At 49.6% G+C, this 18,241-nt stretch overlaps 1 protein-coding gene across 1 annotated transcript in view; it reads right to left on the bottom strand.

Moving 5' to 3' along the window:
- LOC148500746 (uncharacterized) overlaps window positions 1-17,576 on the bottom strand; it is a 30,317-nt gene extending 12,741 nt beyond the window's left edge. Inside the window, exon 1 of the mRNA XM_088451353.1 lies at window positions 17,524-17,576. The gene's annotated coding sequence lies outside the window, so the exon portion shown is untranslated. The remainder of the gene's footprint in view (window positions 1-17,523) is intronic.
- Window positions 17,577-18,241: the final 665 nt, after the last annotated feature.

Genomic DNA, 18,241 nt, shown 5'->3' with positions numbered 1-18,241 from the left:
ACTGTATGGAGCACTATGTGTTAGCGTGTGGTGACTAAGTAATTGCAAACTAGAGTAATTCCGCCCCCATTACTTTTGCAGCACATGTCATCTCCAGGAAGTGAATAAGACCATCGGTAACATCGAGAGTCATCGGAGCTGCACGCTCCTAGACCCTAGGAGTGTTTGAGACAAAAAACACACCAGGTGACATGTACAATGACGCTCCTTTGTAATTATGGACACCATTTAGTTGGTGTAAAAACGCCCAGCCACGTCTGTGCTAGTGCAAGCACTCCCCGTTTACACAGGCCTGCCCCAGCCACCATCCACACACACCCCATTCTGTCAAACTAGCAGTGTTGAAATGTACTAGAGAGCGATCGTTTCCCGATCGCAGTGACTGGTTCACGCATGCGTATATTGCTGCATACGGGCGACAATCGCGGCTTAGCGAGCGGGTCTGAATCAGGCCCTAAGTCCCCTCTCCTCTATATGATAATAATATCATATATCAGTGTGTTCTGGGAGCAGTGTTACTTCCTCTCATACAACACTGTACCCTCTTCCTTAAGCTTGCGAGCAGGGCCTTCCCACCTATATATCTGTCTGTTATTACCCAGTTTTTTTCTATTAATGCTTACAATTGTAAAGCGCAACAGAATATGCTGCGCTATATAAGAAACTGTTAATAAATAAATAATAATACCACATATCAGTGTGTGCCGGGAGCTGTGTTATTCCCCCTCACATACTATTGTACGGTCCCGTCTCCCCTATATAATAATAATACCACATATCAGTGTGTTCTTGGAGTTGTGTTATTCCCCATGTATAATAATTCTAGCCGGGTGGCATCGAGAAGTAGCCGGGTGGAGGCCTTCGCAATAATAAAATGTTTTAAACCCTGACCTTATAATGATTTAAACTTGAAATAACATTTTATATATAAATTCTCCTCTTATTATTAAGAGGCCCAGTCAACTGATTATGAAAAAGCTGCAAAGTCTGTAGGATCTGGTCCTATTTATATAGCTTTCAGATACTGACCCCACTTGCAGGCTCCCAAAGTGCCGGGTGGTGCACCCGCAAAAAAACAGCCTGGGGAGAACGCTGATAGTAATACCATATATCAGTGTGTGCTGGGAGCTGTGTTATTCCCCCCACATATATCATCACTGTACAGTCCCCTCTCCCTATATAATAATAATACCACATATCAGTGTGTGTCGTTAGCTGTGTTATTCCCCCCTCATATATCACTGTACGGTCCCCTCTCCCCTATATAATAATAATACCACATATCAGTGTGTGCTGGGAGCTGTGATATTCCCCCTCATATATCACTGTACAGTTCCATCCTCTATATAATAACAACACCACATATCATACTGCAGTGGTTCTCAAATTCGGTCCTCAGGACCTCACAGAGTTCACGTTTTGCAGGTCACCCAGCAGGTGCACAGGTGTGTTCATTACTCATTGACAAATTTTAAAAGATCCACTTGTGATTTTGTGAGATCTGGAAAACATGCACTGTTTGGGGTCCTGAGGTCCGAGTTTGAGAGCCTGTGTATTACTGTATGGTCCCCTCTCCCTATATAATAATAATACCACATATTAGTGAGTGCAGGGAACTGTGTTATTCCCCCATCATATATCACTGTACAGTCCCCTCTCCCCTATATAATAATAATAATACCACATATCAGTGAGTGCAGGGAACTGTGTTATTCGTCCTCATATATTACTGTACGGTCCCCTCTCCCCTACATAATATTAATACCAAATATCAGTGTGTGCAAGGAGCTGTGTTATTCCCCTTCATAAAATGCTGGGCCTGATTTAGCACGAATCACAATTGTAACAGCATACGCAGATTGAGCAAAAGTTACTGCGCATGCGTATACACCACACATGTGCGGCGATGGCACTGCAATTACTAACTCAAAGAGAAATCCATCGCAGAGTGAGCGACAGGATGTGAGTATTTTGGGGTGGTGACGGCCGTGCCCGTCCGTTTAGAAGCCATTTCATGGGCATGCATAAATTAGCCACTGTGATGGCAAACATAGCTTGAGTACACACTACGTGCGATGAGTCTTGCAGTTTCTGCGTAGGGTATGATTTTATGTAATTGTACATAAGGGGCCGATCTCCGTCGATGTTTATGCTGGATTGCGAGGTAGAACGCATGTGAGAAAGCAGAAGTGGGTGTCTTTATGGCGGCTGAGCTTTTGCAAGCACTAGCATATTGTCCTAGTTTCACCTCGTCCGTAATCACAGCTACGATCGCAGTTGTGATCTGTGCTGAATCAAGACCACTGAACGGTCCCCTGCTTCCTATATAATACCATATAGTAGTGTGTGCTGGGAACTGTGTTATTCCCACACATATATCACTGCACAGTCCACTCTCCCCATGTATAATAATATTATTTACACATATAAGTTTGTGCTGGGAGCTGTGTTATTCTCCCTCATATCACTGTACAGTCCCCTCTCCCCTATATAATAATACCACTTATCACAAGTATGATGTGAGCTGTGTTATTCTCCATCATATATTACTGTACAGTCCCCTCTCCTCTATAAAATAAAAATAACACATAGCAGTGTGTGCCATGAGCTGTGATATTCCCCATCAAATGTTATTGTACAGTCCCCTCTCCCATAATACCACATATCAGTATGTGCTGGGAGCTGTGTTATATGCTCTCATATATCACTGTACAGTTGCCCCCCTCTATATAATAATAATAACAACAACAACAAGAGATATGGTAAGAACCTTTGTTATCTCTATTTCTACTAAGTCCATAGGGTCCACAGGGTTGACTTATAGCTGGGATATAGCTGGATCTGGATCCACGGGCATCACGCAGTTAAAGCTTTAGCTCCCAGGATGCTCTGGGTCAACCCTCCCCTTTAGCCCGCCCCCGAGCCACAGGCACCTCAGTCGGTAAGTAGCCAAGGCCGGAGGAGGAACAATCAGAGTGAAGGAAGACTGGAACACACAAGAACCATACTCACAGAAAGGGAGACGGAAAACCGGTGATCAGTCACACAGCCCATATGAAGCCAGGTGCATCAGGGCGGGCGCCCTGTGGACTTCGCAGAAACAGAGATAACAAAGGTAAGTTCTCACCATATATTTTGTTTTCTACTTCAAGGTTCATAGGGGGTCCACAGGGTTCACCATGGGGAAGTCCCAAATCAGTCCAACTAAGGGCGGGGGCGGTCCTGTGCTGAAAGGAGAATCCGGCACCTAAAGGAAGCATCCTGAGAGGCGAAGGTGTCAAAGACATAGAACCTTAGAAAGGTCCAAGACTACGTGGCCGCCTTACACAGCTGCACAACCGAGGCGCCACGGCGAGCTGCCCACAGAGTGGAATGAGCCTTAACAGAGGCTGGAACAGGCAAACCCTCCTGTGTATAAGCCTCACAAATAACAAAACGAAGCCAACGGGCCAAAGTTTGTTTGGTTTTCACAAGAGGGGTTGGCCGGCCAACAAAGAGGACAAACAAGGAATCCAACTTCCGAACAGAACTAGTCCGGTCCACATAAATTCTGAGAGCACGGACCACATCTAAAAAAGCCTCACCAGCCGAAAGGAGTACCTCCGGAGAACATGCCAGTAGCAAGAGTCGTCTAGATATGGAAGAAGCCGTATACCGTTGCTCCAAAGATGGGCAGCCATGATTGCCATAATCTTGGTGAATACCCTTGGGGCCGTGGAGAGGTCAAAGGGTAGAGCCTGAAACTGGAAGTGGTCCTGCAAACCGCAGATACTGCTGGTGTGAAGGCGCTATAGGAACATGAAAGTATGCATCCTGGATGTCCAGGGAAACATGTAGTCTCCAGGTTCTATAGTCAGAATGATGTATCGCAAAGTTTCCATCCTGAATTTGGGCACTCTGAGGAACTTGTTTAAAGATTTCAAGTTGAGAATAGGCCGATGAGACCCATTGGGTTTCTGAACCAGAAACAGAGTAATAACCTGGGAGCATTGGGAAGGCAGGACTGGAATACCCTGCTCGCAGGAAGGACTCTATGGCCTAATGAATCTGCAGGGCCATGGCTTCGTTCGAAGGAGGACCTGTACAGAAAAACTGGTGGGGAAGCCTGTGATGAAAGGAGAGGGCGTACCCCCAAGAGACCACTTCTCGTACCCAGGCATCCGTGGTGGTGGTGTTGTACCAGCACTGGGCAAATAGAAGCAGTCAGCCTCCCACCTTGGGATCCCCCAGAGGGAGGCCGGTCCCATCAGGCAGATGGTTTATCCTCCGGTCTGGAAGCAGGGCATCTAGCACTTGATAACGCAGGAATAAGTGGATGGACATGTTCCTTCAGCAATTCACGAATATATGCATGTTTATGTATATGATTATTTCCTGCATTGCAATTAATAGCATATAGAAATTATTGAGATTATATTTGTATAGTTGTGTGAGTTGTAGAAGGCCGCATTTGTCGAATGACCTCAGGACTAGAGAGGATAAGGCCTTCCCTTCCTCTCTAAAGTAAACAGGTGTGTGTGTCTGATGCAACAGCCATTTTGTTTAATATTTTAGCTAAAGGTACGTTAAATGATGTATTAAAAAGTATATAGAGATTAGTGTTTATTTCTATACAGGTGTGATTAACTGCGGAGATATGTATAGGTTAAAACTGCTGTAGCCATTATTTTAGCAATAAGTATTATGGGTTTAAAATGTGTCAGTGTGTGCACAATGGTAGACAGCAAGTCTCAGGAATTTTATAAACAAAAAGAGTTAAATCAAGATAGCATTTGTCTGCAATAAGCAGCTGAAGGCTAAAGGGGCAATTATATGAGAATTCTACACGGGAACAAAAAGATAACACAGAATAGTGTCAATATTATGGTTAAAATACTCATAACCAATAAGGGACTAGCACGTACGAATATTAAATAAATTAATATTCGCCATTTTGGATTTATTGGAGGTATGGACAAATTAGAGTTTAAAGTATTGACCAGAGACAGAGGGGGGAGGCAGTTGGAGAACAGAAGAGAGAGCACACGAGGGTCTGAGGGTGCCGGGTGACTTTTGCCGTACGTATGTATGAAATTGGCTGACTGGTATTCTGCACTGGGTGTCTCAAATTTATTTTACAAGTATTCCCTACTGCTGCTGAAACAACAACAACAATAATAATAATAATAATAATAATAATAATAATAATAATAATATGTTCTTGTTGTGAGCCTGCACTGGCAAAATACATGTATAATTAAGCTGTCTTTAAGTAAAAGCATTGTAATTTATTTTAGAATCTGTATTTGTGTGAATTATTTAATTATCCTTTATAACAAGCACAACCAAAATACCTAGCGCTAATCAAAACAGGGGTATCACACACCAGTGCAGCAGTGAAAAGGAGGTATTGCCAACCTCACTGATAAAAACCACACAATATAGAAGAAACTGCGCTTCTGGTGTAAATGCAAGAACATAGGGTACAAACAATATACAAATAAGAAATGTATTCTCTAAAAAATAACAAAGGGTATAACATATTAAATTTACAATAGAAACACATATAAAAATAAATGCATATGCATCAATGATGAAAAACTATTCAATCATGCATGTTATACAAAGACATACAGAATTAGCATGAAAGTATCAACCCATAGGTGGCGTTGATCAGACTCCCAGAGATTATGGACCTCATTCAGAGGCGCTCGTTAGCTGCAAGCGGTCGCACTGAATCAGGGAGGCCGCTTGCATCCTGAATGGCCGCCTCCTTGTCGATCGTTAAGCTGTGGGTTACCACCCACAGCTTAACGACCGACCAGGTTGATGGTCGCGATGGTGATCACCATCGCGACCATCGGGGCTTACGACCAGACCCTAAGGTTGGGTCTGGGCACTCGTAAGCCCCAGGGAGCTTTCTGCTCTGATGGAGCAGGAAGCTCCCCACTGACATCACTGATGATGTCAGTGCGGCCGCCCACAAAACGGTAGGCGTTCGTAAAGGAACGCCTCAGTTTTGGAAACCACCCCCCGGCCCGCCTACCAAACGGGGCAAGCTGTCGATCAACATCGACAGCCGCCCCTTTGGTAGCGAGCTCCGGAGCAACAGAGTTTCTCTGTCGCTCAGGGGCTTGCGCACGTGCAGTGAGGCCGCTGCGCGTGCGCAGGCCAAACCATCGAGTCGGTAATGAGCGCATCGGCGCTTGCGACCGACTCTGAATAAGGTCCTATATCTCAATATCCAGAAACAATTTGCAACAAAAAAACTAGTTGCAGACACAATGCAGCTGTAATGTATCAAAAAATAGTAAAATACATGGTTAAAAACAGGATTCCTGGATAAATCAGTTTAAATAACTGGAGTCAATACCAATATTCTCCCTATATTTAGAATAATATGAGATATGGTAAGAACTTACCCTTGTTATCTCTATTTCTACGAAGTCCATAGGGATCCACAGGATACCTTGGGGTATAGGTGTGACGTCAGTCGCTGGGCACCATAGAGTTAAGCTTTTCAGCCTCCCAGGATGCACTAGGGTCCCCCTCCTATACCCCACCCCCGAGTCAAGGCACCTCAGTTAGTTATCAAGCCATAGGCCGGAGGAGGAGAAGGAAGAGAGAGAAAAAAGATCTGGACACATACAAGAATCACATTCTCACCAGAGGGAGACGGAAAACCGGTGACCAGAGCAAAGCCCATCTGCAGCACAGGTGCGACAGGGCGGGAGTCCTGTGGAACCCTATGGACTTCGTAGAAATAGAGATAACAAGGGTAAGTTCTTACCATATCTCATATTTTCTACTTCAGGGTCCATAGGGTATCCACAGGATACCTTGGGGATGTCCCAAAGCAGTATCCTTTAAGGGTGGGGACGCTCCTGTGCAGAAAGGAGAATCCGCCGCCCGAAGGAAGCATCCTGAGAGGCGAAGGTGTCAAACCTGTAATACCTCACGAAGGTATGGACAGAGGACCACGTAGCAGCCTTGCAGATCTGAACTGCCGAGGCAACACGTCGAGCTGCCCACGAAGGACCCACAGACCTAGTGGAATGAGCCTTCAGAGAAGGAGGAACCGGTAGGCCTTCATGAAGATAAGCTTCAGAAATAGCCATACGGATCCAGGCTGCCAAAGTTTGCTTTGAAGCAGGCCAACCCTTTTTACAGAAGCCATAGAGGACAAACAAAGCGTCCGACTTCCTAAACGAAGAAGTGCGGTCAACATAAGTCCTTAAGGCCCGCTCAACATCCAAAGAGGCCTCACCCACGGAAAGACCCGGTGAGTTAAAGGCCGGAACAACGATTTCCTCGTTAACATGAAACTGGGAAACAACTTTGGGAAGAAACTCGGGCCGAGTGCGGAGCACTGCCCTGTTCCCATGAAAAACCAAGAAAGGGGGTCTACAAGAAAGAGCCCCTAACTCAGAAACACGTCTGGCCGAAGCAATGGCCAGAAGGAAAACAGTCTTAGCTGTTAGCCATTTAAGATCCACTGAGCCCAGTGGTTCAAACGGCGGTCCTTGGAGAGCCCTCAGGACCACAGCCAAATCCCAAGGCGCCACAGGTGGAACAAAGGGCGGCTGAATGCGGAGAACACCTTGCATAAAGGTGCGCACATCCGGGATTGTAGCAATCCTACGGTGAAACCAGACAGATAGGGCCGAAACCTGTACCTTCAAAGAAGCAAGGCGAAGCCCATGATCTAGTCCCACTTGCAGGAAGGCGAGAATCCGAGACAGACAAAAAATTCCCGCGGTGCATAACCTCTCGGTCGACACACCACTGGAAGAACGTATGCCGCACGCGATGGTATATCCTCGCGGAAGACGGTTTCCGAGCTCGCAACATGGTACGCACCACAGAGCTGGAAAACCCCCGGGACCTCAGCATGGCCGTCTCAACAGCCACGCCGTCAAAGACAGCCGAGTCAGGTCCGGGTGAAGACAAGGACCCTGAGACAGAAGGTCCGGTCGTAGCGGCAACCGCAGAGGACTGTCCACTGACAGACCCTGAAGGTCTGAGAACCAGTGCCGTCTGGGCCACGCGGGAGCTAACAACAGGAGCGTCCCTCCTTCCTGTTTGAATTTCCGGATTACCCGTGGAAGAAGGGAGACCGGAGGGAACAGGTATGCGAACCGGAACGTCCACCGGACGGACAGAGCATCCACCAGAGACGCCCCTTCGTCTCTTGTGCGAGACCCGTACACCGGCAACTTGTTGTTGTGCCGGGACGCCATGAGGTCGATCTCTGGAAGACCCCACCTGTCCACCAGTAGTTGAAAAACGTCAGGGTGCAGGGACCATTCCCCCGGATGAACGTCCTGGCGACTTAGAAAGTCCGCCTCCCAATTTAGCACTCCCGGGATGAAGACCGCTGATATGGCCGGAAGATTGCGCTCCGCCCAAACCAGGATCCGAGAGAAGTCTACGAGAGCCGCCCGACTGCGAGTTCCTCCTTGCCTGTTTATGTAGGCCACGGTGGTAGCATTGTCCGACTGGACCTGCACCAGGTGACCCTGGAGAAACCGATGTGCCTGCTGGAGAGCATTGAAGACCGCACAGAGTTCCAAGATATTTATTGGAAGCTCCGCTTCTGTCGGCGTCCACCTGCCCTGGAACAAGTGTGGACCCGAAACTGCTCCCCAGCCCCGAAGACTGGCGTCTGTTGTCAACAGGACCCAATTTGGAACCCAGAACGGACGTCCCCTTGTTGAGGTGGGTCGTCTGTAACCACCACACAAGGGACAGGCGAACCTCCGGGGTGATCACAATTTCAGAGACTGAGGCAGCCCGTTCCACTTGGACAGGATCAGGTGCTGCAGAGGTCTGGAGTGAAACTGGGCGTATTCCACCATGTCGAACACCGACACCATGGAGCCCAGTAACCTCATCGCCGAGTGTAGGGACACCCGGCGGCTGTGCAGACAACTGCGCACCCTTGACTGTAAGGCAGAGATCTTGTCCTCCGTCACGAAGATCCTTTGCTGTCCCGAGTCCAATAAGGCTCCAAGATGCAGAATCCTCCGAGACGGGATTAGAGTGGACTTCTGCCAGTTGATTAGCCAGCCGTGCCATTGCAGCAGTGCAATGGTCAGGTCCAAGTGGCGTAACAGGAGCTCTGGAGATCCTGCCACCAATAACAGGTCGTCCAAGTACGGCAACATGCGGACTCCCTGCAGCCGCAGAGAAGCCGCCATGACCGCCATCACCTTGGTGAAAACACGTGGTGCTGTCGCCAGGCCAAAAGGTAACGCCCGAAACTGGAAGTGGTCGCTGCGGATTGCAAACCTGAGGAACTGTTGATGGCGCAAAAGAATAGGGACATGCAGGTAAGCGTCCTGTATGTCCAATGACACCATGTAGTCCCCAGGTTCCAGCGCCAGAATGATGGACCGTAGGGTCTCCATCCGAAACTTCGGAACCCGCAAAGACTTGTTGAGTGCTTTGAGGTTGAGAATCGGACGATACGACCCATTGGGTTTCTGTACCAAAAATAGATTTGAATAGAAACCCTGGCCCCTCTGGGAGAATGGAACAGGCACTATAACTCCAGCCTGGAGCATAGTGTGCAATACCTTCCGCAGCTCCATAGCCTTGTTCCGGTCTGATGGTAGACCCGTGGTGAAGAATCGAGCCGGGGGTCTGTGCCGGAAGGAGAGGGCGTATCCGTGGGAAACCACCCCCAGAACCCAAGTGTCTGTCATAGTGGCTGACCAACACTGGGCGAACTGCAGCAGGCGGCCTCCCACCCTGGGATCCCCCAAAGGGAGGCCCGGACCGTCAGGCCGCAGGCTTGTCATCTGGCTTGGGGGCCGGACGTCTGGTACTCCATGCCTGCTTCCGGGGCTTGGCCGATTTCTTAGGGCCAGCCTGTCGAGGAAACGACTGTGGTTTGGGCCTGCCCTGGGCCCTAGATGACCGAAAGGACGATGGTCCAGAACCAGAAGGAGTAGCGGCCGACGGGAGACAAGCCGATTTGGCTGCCGCCAGCGTGGCCACAATCTTATCCAGATCCGGACCGAAGAGAACTTCTCCGGTAAACGGCAACGCCTCCAGACCCTTTTTGGAATCTGCATCCGCCTTCCAGGATCGCAGCCACAAGGTGCGACGAGCAGCCACCGCTGCTGAAGAAATTCTAGACACCAGAGTACTAATGTCTAGGGCCGCCTCGTTGATATAAGTGGCCGAATCACGGAGATTACCAATCAACTCCGCCTGTTCGGCCGGACAGTCGGAATCAAAAGAAGCCTCTAATGAATCCGCCCAGCGCTCCATCGCTCTAGCAACCCAGCAAATGGCCATAGCCGGCCGTGCTGCCCCCCCCGCAAGGGAATAAGCGGACTTCAGGCAGATCTCCACCTTGCGGTCCGTAGCATCCTTAAGGGAGGACATAGATGGCATCGGCAATGTGGCACTACGGACAAGACGGGTCACGTGAGAATCCACCTGTGGAGGGGATTCCCACTTTGCAAAATAATTATCCGCGAACGGATAAGCCACCGCCAGACGTCTCTGCGGCTGGTATCTTTTGCCAGGCTGTTTCCACGCCTCCTCTAAATGGTCCACCAACTGACCCGAAAGAGAAAAGACTGTGGCATCGCCCTTCACATCTTTGAAAAAGGCATACTTAGATTTAGCCGCTGGGGGAACTTCGTCCTCAATCACCAAGGCTGTGCGGACCGCCCGAATAAGTCCAGGAATATATACTTTGGACTTAGCATCAGCGTCCTTAGTATGGAGAGGTTCCTGATCGTAAGGATCCAGAATCTCCCCATCATCAGACGTCCCCTCGTCATCCTCATAAGGAGCCGACAGAGACGCCACCGGCCGTTTATGCGGCCGCATCACAGACTCCCCTTGCAACACATCCGACAAGTGCTGTACAGAACTCGTCAGGGAGTTAACCCACGCTGGCTCCTGAGAAACCGGGAGCGGGGAAATAGGGAGACTGTGGGGTACCACCAATTGTCGTGGGAAACCCTGCATGGGTGACGACACCACTGACTGCTGGGATAAACCCATCGGTGTAAACGCAGGCTGCGGAGCTAACTGGCCCACTAAGGCTGTAAGCGCCTGAGCGAAACAAGCCCAGGGCGGCTCCTGTACCGGTGCTGTAACCGTAAGAGGCCGCGCCATGGACAAACACTGCCGGCAAATGCCCTCCGCGCTACCCTCCCCCTTCGCTAACGGTACTTTACACGTAGTACACTGTAGCCGGAGGGGAAAATCACTTTCGGACATGATGGCACCACGTATGTGACCTCCCTCACCAATTATATCTTAAATAGGCGAGAGACCACCCTGCAGCACCGCACCGCAAGGGCTTAGCAGAAAGAACAGGGACAGTAATAAAGCTGACAGTTTAGAGAAAAGTTACAGGCAGCAGCGCTAGCACAGTCACATACAATGCAAAGAAAATCAATTCCTGCACTAACAGCGCTGATCACTCAACTACGCAGACACAGGGCCTGATAGGACACAGCGCTGCAGACACAGACCTGACCACAGCGGAGGAGAGGTATGCGGGGGGACCCAGACCACGATGCTTCCGTCCAGCGCTTCCAGCAGCGTTCACCGTGCGTTCTGGAGAAGATGGCCGCCGAGGAGCAGAGAGGAGGCTGGCCTGGGGGAGGAGCGCTGCCACAGGACCAGTCGGCAGCGTGCAGAGAGGGCTGTGTGCAGCGGGGGAGGCGCCGGCTTTGAGACAGGGAAGGCGCGCTCCCCTGGCATGCATTTAACCCCTGGGACGCCGCAGCGCTACCGCTCTGCTGCGGTCCGCTGTCCCAGGGGGTAGTGGAAAGCGCAGGTTGGTCGCCTGGCTCCACGCTGCAGCCAGTCCCCAGGGAGCCCCCTGCCTGGGGACTTAGGACCATGTGACCAGCGGGGACCCACCACGGGACCCCGCTGCTTACCTTTGTCCCCCTTGGATCCGGCCATGGTCCGGAACATCTGGGGTCACCGCTAGCTGTGACCCCAGATGCTCACCAGCATCCCCGGATCGGTACCGGCGTTCTGGTACCGGCAGGGGTGTAGGGAAGACAGCATGGACGTCAGGACTGACTGTCCATGCTGTACATCCAGATGTGCAGCCACAGCTGCACTGAAGAAAGCTTTAGGGGCTCTTCTAGCCCCCACTCCAACAGGTGCACCCGACTCCGGCCGGGCACCAAACTAAACTGAGGTGCCTTGGCTCGGGGGCGGGGTATAGGAGGGGGACCCTAGTGCATCCTGGGAGGCTGAAAAGCTTAACTCTATGGTGCCCAGCGACTGACGTCACACCTATACCCCAAGGTATCCTGTGGATACCCTATGGACCCTGAAGTAGAAATAATAGGTGCCTGTCACAATAATGAATGATGCACTGTAGATTAGGTCAGATGTTTAGCAGTCAATATTGCTCCAGCCATATAATCAAACAGTCCAGTTGTAATATTAGCTGTTTGTGCCTCTTTGTTGTATCACAGTCCTGAAATAAGCTTCAATAAATAACAGCAGTGCGTAAGAGACTCCAATGTCCTGCCTATCAGCAATGAAGACTAAAAAAGCAGGGCAGTGACCTAAAGGCTGTATGTTTTGTGTGACACTCGCGGTCAATTTCTGATCCTGAGCAGCCGATGGGGCAGACTAACGGCAGCAGCCACATGTAGATAGTGACTAGCGGTAGCTTCAGGACAGCGAGTGATCCCTGTCCCCGTATTGCACCTGGAGACCGCTGATGGCACACCGCTCTCTATGTGGCAAAGGATAGCGGCAGCAGCCTAGTGTTCGGCAGCGGCTGGTGGAAACTTCGGGACAATGACTGGTCCCCGTCCTCCTGTTGTGTGGTGCTAACGGGGCAGCTGGAGACCGCTGGTGCAAAGAGCCGCTAATGTCTCTGAGGGAGGGCGCCGTGTAACGTCGGCAGAGAATACTCCCAACCTGGGATCACATGGACTCACTCTGTGGGTGGTTAATCTCAGTCCCCACCATGGGAGATCCCGTTAATGAATGCAGACCATCGCCAGCTTGTATGGAGGGCACCGTGGAATTGAGGAGAAATTCTCAGGAAACCTGTACAGAAGAGCAGCAATGCGTTTCGGCTACACTGTAGCCTTTTTCAAGCTTTATAACAAGTAAGGTTTATAAGTAGTCCAGGACACATCACGTTATGACACTCCAGGCTTGCTTCTTAGGTTTAGATGCCACCTTAGTAGCCGCTTGCCTGGGGAAGGACTGACCCTTGGACTTCCCTTGAACATGAAAGGACCGAAAACCAGATGTCCTAGTCTTGGAAGGCGCAGTTGCTGAAGACAGAAAAGCCGACTTATGCTGGCCATACACCTACACGACCAGCATAAGATCAGATTCATCATACGATTTCCCTCTGACTCTCTGGAGCTCCCTGGCAGTCGCGGCAGCATGTTTGTTGTTTTTCTTAGCACAGGATCTGTCATAAGATCGATCCTGTGTCTCACAGTCTCATAAGGAAACACTCATTGTAAAGACTTGAATTGCTGCACGATGAATCGCATGAACAAAATAAACGGCACGATCTGCACACGATACGATGGAACAGATGGGCTGCACATCTAATCATAAGATCCGATTATAGGAGCTGCGGGAGCGCGCATCGGATCATATCTTACTAAAATAATACACGATTTAACAAGATCCATCTTATGACTCATCAAAAATCGTGCAATCGGACTTAAATCGTGCAGGTATATGGGCAGCATTAGACTTTGCCAGTGTGTGTACAATTTTGTCCAAATCAGGACCAAACAATAACTCTCCATTGAAGGGCAAGGCCTCCAGGCCTTTCTTGGAATCGGCATCCACCCTCCAAGAATGTAACCACAAAGAGCGGCGGGCAGACACAGCTGCGGCCGAGACTCTGGAGGTTAGCAAACTGGCATCCAAAGCCGCCTCGCCAATATAGGCAGCGGCATCTCTCATCTGACCCACCAGAGCTTTTTGGACCTCAGGAGCTTCCTCAGTATTTAGGTTGTCCTCAAGTACATTGGCCCAGCTCTCAATGGCCTTAGCTACCCAGGAGATAGCGACAGACGGACGGGCCACAGCCCCCGAGAGAGAATAGATTGACTTCAAGCAAGTCTCCACAATCCTGTCCGTAGAATCCTTTAGGGAGGAGATGGAGGGTAAGGGGAGCGTAGCACTTTTGATCAAGCGGGTAACATGAGAATCCACCGCAGGCGGAGATTCACACTTCTTGCAATACCCTGCAGGAAACGGGTAGCTAGATGCGGCTGGAACCTCTTACTAGGCGACTGGTCAGCGAGAGGAAAAACAGCTGAATTCACTTTAGTTTGTTTGAAATCTGGGAATTTGGATTTAGGGGCCGGCGCATCATCCTCTACATCAAGGATGGATCGCACCACCCGTACAAATGCTGTTACATTAATGGAATACTTAGTTTCCACCTCCCAGACAGGAGAATCCGAGTCAGAGTCCTCAGGCACTTCACTTTCATCTGAGGACGCATCCGAGTCTGACAGTTGCTTAGACCGGACGACACAATAGGGCGTTTAGATGCCCTACGGGGCATATTACTCCTCAGCATAGATTGAAAAGCTGAAGAAGAAGCCGCTAAACTCTGTACCGAACTAGAAAACACATCCACCCAGGGTAGCTGTCCCCCTTGTGAGAGTCCCTGAAAAGGGACGACCGACTGTTGAGCCACCTAAGGAGGCTGCACATATAACGGCACCCCTGGGGCCCAGGGGAAGACTGCAATAATTGCGGGATACCCTGTGATGGCAGAATAGATGTATGGGGTAACCTCATTTGGGGGCTGGAACCGCCAGGCGATCCGCTATGGAGGCCAGCACCTGGGAAAACACCGCCCAAGGAGGGTCCTGTCCCATAGTTGGAGGGCCCAGGCAACTGAAAGCACCTCATACACAGCCTATCCTGTGATAAATCCTCCTTAATCACCTCATCAGCGCAGCGCCTGCAGGCGAACAAAGTGGGAGCAGCGGAGAGCTCTACTTCCTTGTCAGACATAATATAAATATATACAGATATATAAATAATTGGGAAGCACAAGGGCGGACAACTGGTAAACCCACAAGCGTGCAACACACCCATCCACAGATATAGCAACGTGTAGCAAGCAACTGTATGTGACAGACCTCACAAATACTTGAATTTATATATGTGAGATCAGAGAGGAGCCCCTCCCACACACACCTGCCAGGGTTGTAGAAGAAAAAAGGGATAGGTATAGACTGACAGTATTTATAAAATAAAGCACAGTCCACTAGCAAAAGTCACATACCATGCAGAAGAATACTCACTGCACCTTGTCACTACAATGTCAGATTCAGTGTCTGGGAGGGCTATAGTGCTATGTACACTGTCTTTTAGCAGGGGAGAGGTGTACAGGGGGACCGGACCACACGCTGAGAGATCTGCGCTGCCACTAGAAAAAAGTTGGCCGCCGGAGACCTCAGAGGAAGAGTGGCCGCAGGAGGATGCAGCTCATCGACGTCAGACCCGAGGGGAAAGGCGAGCTGAGGAGCCGCTAGACAGGGAAGGCTCTCTCCCCTGGCTAGCATTTAACCCCCTGGACGCCGGTTCCCGCTGCCGGCATTTTATTCCCTGGTGGTCTAGTGGACATGCGGGGTATGCCTCCTGAGAGGGGGAGGCCGCCGCCGCCGCCGCCGCCTCCGGTATGTACCCAGAGCCTGGAGGCCAGAGACTGCATGTACGCGCGGGTCACCGTAAGCGGTGACCCGCGTCTTACCTGTTCCCCGGCAATAGTCCAGGGATACCCCCAGAGCCCGACTAGTACAGACTCTGGGGTACCGTCGCAATCACCAGATCTGTACTGGCGTTGCGGCGCCGGCGGGGGGTAGGAGCGGCAGCTTGGCCATCCCATGGACAGTCCGACGCTTCCGCTCTGACGAGTTTTAAAAGTTAATAAATAACTAAAAACTCATAAAATACAAAGAAGCTTAGGGGCTGCTAAACAGCCCCCCTGCGTTAACAGTGACCCGACTCCGGCTGGGCACCAACTTAAACTTAGGTGCCTGTTGCTCGGGGTGCGGGTTATAGAGGAGGATGGACCCAGGGCATCCTTGGAGCTAAAGCTTTAACTGCGTGGTGCCCGTGGATCCAGATCCAGCTATACCCCAAGGTCAACCCTGTGGACTCCCTATGGACCCTGAAGTAGAAAATACAACAAATCTGTGTGTGGTCAGAACAGTATTATTCTCCCTCATATATGACTGTACAGACCCCATCCCATATATAATAATACCATATATCAGTCCCCATCCCATATACAATAATACCATATATCAGTGTGTGCTGGAAGCTGTGCTATTTCCCGTCATATCACTGTACCCTCTCCCCTATATAATAATAATACCACATATAAGCGTGTCCTGGGAGCAGTGTTACTTCCTCTCATATATCACTGTACCCTCTTCCCTATATAATAATACCACATACCAGTGTGTGCCGGGAGCTGTGTTATCCCCCTCAAATACTATTGTACGGTCCCGTCTACCCAATATAATACCACATATCAGTGTGTTCTGGGAGTTGTGTTATTCCCCATATATAAATGTAAGAGTCCCCTCCTTCCTATATAACAATACCACGTATCAGTGTGTGCCGTGAGCTGTGTTACTCCCCCTCATATACTATTGTACGGTTCCCTCTTCCTTATATAATAATAATATCACATATCAGTGTTTGACGGGAGCTGTTATTCCCACTCACATATCACTGTACAGTCCCCTCACCCCTATATATTAACAATACGGCGTATGTGTGTGCCAGGAGCTTTGTTATTCCCCCTCATATATCATTGTACGGTCCCCACTGCCCTATATAATATTAATACCACATATCACTGTGTGCCAGGAGCTGTGTTACTCCCTCTCATATAATAACTGTACAGTCCGATCTCCCCTATATAATATTACCACATATCTGTGTGTGCTGGGAGCAGTGTTATTCCCCCGTATATATCACGGTACAGTCCCCATCCCCTATATAATAATAATAATACCACATATCAGTGTGTGCTGGGAGCTATGTTATTCCCCCTTATATATCACGGTACAGTCCCCATCCCCTATATAATAATAATAATACCACATATCAGTGTGTGCTGGGAGCTATGTTATTCCCCCTTATATATCACTGTACAGTTCCCTCCCCCCTATATAATAATAGTATCACATATCAGTGAGTGCTGGGAGCTGTGTTATTCCCCCGCATATATCATTGTATAGTCCTTTCCCTCTTTATAATAATACCACATATAAGTGTGTTCTGGGAGCTGTGTTATTCCACCTCATATATCATTGTACAGTCACCTATCCTCTGTTTAATAATACCACATAGTGCGTTCTGGGAGCTGTGTTAGTTCTCTAATAACACTGCACCCTCTTCCCTATATAATAATAATAATAATAGCACATATCAGTGTGTGGTGGGAACTGTGTTATCCCCATCATATATCACTGTGCACTCCCCTCTCTCCTCTAATAATAATAATAATAATATAACATATACAGAGCACATTACCTGGGCGCGGCTCTGTCAGGAATGTCTATGAGAAAATGGCAACTAAAGCCCTCGTGGCCCCGCCTCCTGTGCTGTGACTGGTAGGCTATAAGAACATGGCCGCCGTTTAAAATTTATGAGGACACTTCTAGACTATTATGTTTGTTAATCTAGTGATGAAGCTGTGATCGGCATGTTCAGGTGGCTAATGGTTAGTTTACATACGTCCTTCCTACTTTGTGCCGCCTGATTGGCCACTCGCTGCTGCCAATCACCACACTTTTGGGAATAAGAGAGGTCGGTCACTATGAAAGCTACACGGAGGTGATTGGGGGCGGGGCGTGGCTGCCTAGAGGGGCGGTCCTTCTTGTATAACTGGTGCTTTCGGGTGACGGATAGGGATGGGCAGAATGATTCACTGCATTGAGCTGAGCCTCATGGCTCAACTCAGTGAAGTGTCTCGAGCCAGCAGGGTAGCAGCCCAACGCTACAGCCAGAGGAGTAGCGTATAGCCAGGGAGCCCGGAACACGTGCGTGCTATGGCTCCTCCCCCTCCCCAAGTGTTCCAGGGAGGAGGCGGGACCATATCGGATTAAAGTGAAGTAAAAATAAAGCTATGGGGCAGCCCCCTGTAGTGGTGACCATATGCAATGCCCCCTATTGTGGTGCCCATATGCAATGCCTCCGGTAGTGGTGCCCATTTGCAATGCCTCCTGTAGTGGTGCTGATATACAGTGCC

This window comes from Taudactylus pleione, unplaced genomic scaffold (assembly GCF_031769625.1).
Source record: "Taudactylus pleione unplaced genomic scaffold, aTauple2 ptg000547l, whole genome shotgun sequence".
Taxonomy (NCBI): domain Eukaryota; kingdom Metazoa; phylum Chordata; class Amphibia; order Anura; family Myobatrachidae; genus Taudactylus; species Taudactylus pleione.
Note: the sequence above shows the minus strand (reverse complement) of the source record. Positions and strands in the feature narration are given on the sequence as shown.